This window comes from Anopheles stephensi, unplaced genomic scaffold (genome assembly GCF_013141755.1).
Source record: "Anopheles stephensi strain Indian unplaced genomic scaffold, UCI_ANSTEP_V1.0 ucontig190, whole genome shotgun sequence".
Lineage (NCBI taxonomy): Eukaryota > Metazoa > Arthropoda > Insecta > Diptera > Culicidae > Anopheles > Anopheles stephensi.
In genome coordinates this window covers 1-2,500 of record NW_023405114.1, presented here as the reverse complement: position 1 = coordinate 2,500, position 2,500 = coordinate 1, and positions in this window count along the sequence as shown.

Here is a 2,500-nt window from a genome sequence, read left to right as displayed (position 1 = left end):
GAGTCAAATTAGCCGCAAGCTCCACTTCTTTGTGGTGCCCTTCCGTCAATTCCTTTAAGTTTCAAACTTTGCAACCATACTTCCACCGGAACCCGATTTTGGTTTCCCGGAAGCTACTGAGAGCACCGAATGTAGTAGCGTCTCCCAATTGCTGATTGGCATCGTTTACGTTAGAACTAGGGCGGTATCTAATCGCCTTCGATCCTCTAACTTCGTTCTTGATTAATGAAAGCACCATGGCAAACGCTTTCGCTTCAGTTGGTCCTACGACGGTCTACGAATTTCACCTCTCGCGCCGTAATACCAATGCCCCAACTACTTCTGTTAATCATTACCTCTGGGTCTATACAAAACCAACCAAAAGACTCAGACCGAGGTCATGTTCCATTATTCCATGCAAGATTATTCTCGCCAACGCCAACCCTGGGCGGGTGTGGACGCTTTTGTACTAGCCTGCTTGAAGCACTCTAATTTGTTCAAGGTAAATGGGAGCTGCCCGGGCACCACGCACCGGCTCGGGACGTGCCCGACCGATCACGAGGTTGACGCCCAGGCACACCATTTGTGAGTCGCAGCGCGAGCTCGCGCACGAACGTATCCGGCGTGTGCCGGGCGCCCGCGGCGGTCGCGTGTCTGGACGGGGAATCAACTTCGAACGTTTAAACCGCAACAACTTTAATATACGCTAGTGGAGCTGGAATTTACCGCGGCTGCTGGCACCAGACTTGCCTCCACTTGATCCTTATTGAAGGATTTTATGCTCAATTCATTCCAATTATGGACCATCGTTAGAGAGGTCCATATTTTATTCTCGTCACTACCTCCCCGTGCCGGGATTGGGTAATTTACGCGCCTGCTGCCTTCCTTGGATGTGGTAGCCTTTCTCAGGCTCCCTCTCCGGAATCGAACCCTGATTCCCCGTTACCCGTCGCAACCATGGTAGTCCTCTACACTACCATCAATAGTTGATAGGGCACATTTGCAAGATCTGTCGTCGGTCAAGCGACCATACGATCGGCATCCTATCCAGACTTCAACCAAGCCGCCCGGAGGCGATTGGTTTTACTAATAAGTGCACCAGTTCCACCGCCCGCAAGCGGACAGCGGTCCCGGCATTTGCATGTATTAGCTCTGGCTTTTCCACAGTTATCCAAGTAAACTGATGGGTGGATGATCTTGTGAATTATGGCTGTTGTACTGAGCCTTATGCGGTTTCACATTCATTTATGTTTGTACTTAGACATGCATGGCTTAACCTTTGAGACAAGCGTATATTACTGGTAGGATCAACCAGAATTCGTCCTTCGTCAATTGCTTGTTCGATTATTTTTTTCTACCAGGGCACCAGTCCCGCAGACTCTCTTTCTACGTTCATCAGGTGGACACAATCTTTGTTGTGACCACTCTCATTGACCTGCGGCAGTACACCGACTCCACAGCGCCAATAACCACACGAGCAAAGGTTTTCAGGAGGATGTCAGATTATCGATGTACATCGTACACCAACATTTGACGTACCGAGGCATTACACCCCGCACGCCCCCAACAGGACCAATCAAGGCTCGCATACGACCTGCGACTTACTGCGGCCCCTGAAGGTCCCCGTAGGACGACCATCACCAGTTAAGGTGTAGTTGACTTGTCAGGGCACGGTAGTCCCCACAAGTCCCCGATTATTCGTGGATATCTCCCTACGATGTTTCTGACTCCTTTTGCTCCCCGCAGGTCCCCGTAGGACGACCATCACCAGTTAAGGTGTAGTTGACTTGTCAGGGCACGGTAGTCCCCACAAGTCCCCGATTATTCGTGGATATCGTCCTACGAGTTTGTGTGACCCTTGGTTCCCGGCAGGTCCCCGTAGGACAACCATCACCAGTTACGGTGTTAGTTGACTTTCAGGGCAGAACGGTGGTCCCCACAAGTCCCCGATTATTCGGAGATATTGTCCTACGAGTTTTTGTGACCCTTTTGTTCCCCGCAGGTCCCCGTAGACGACCATCACCAGTTAAGGTGTAGTTGACTTGTCAGGGCACGGTTAGTCCCCACAAGTCCCCGATTATTCGTGGATATCGTCCTACGAGTTTTTGTGACCCTTGGTTCCCGAACTTTGCTACGATGGTCTGCCTCCAGAGGAGACTTATGAACACTTCGTATCATTTCTACACCGAACCATGGGATCGCGAGATTGCTCCCGGATCCCTAATCACCTTACATTTTCGTTTCGTTTCCGTACACTACGATGAGCTAATTCAATTTGTTTGTTCGTTGGCGAACGTTTTATTGCGGAATTACCGCGGTACTTCAGCCGGGTATGGCTGCCGTACGACCTACAGGATAGATCATCGAACCACTTTTCGTGCATATGTCCGTCGAGGGTATCACCTCGATACCCCCAACAGACCTTGGGACACTTCCTCACTACTCCTTGGAGCAGCAATCAGGGAACCATATAGTAGGAACAGCCGAATATGGAACTCTTTTCGTACTTTGGACACCTCCT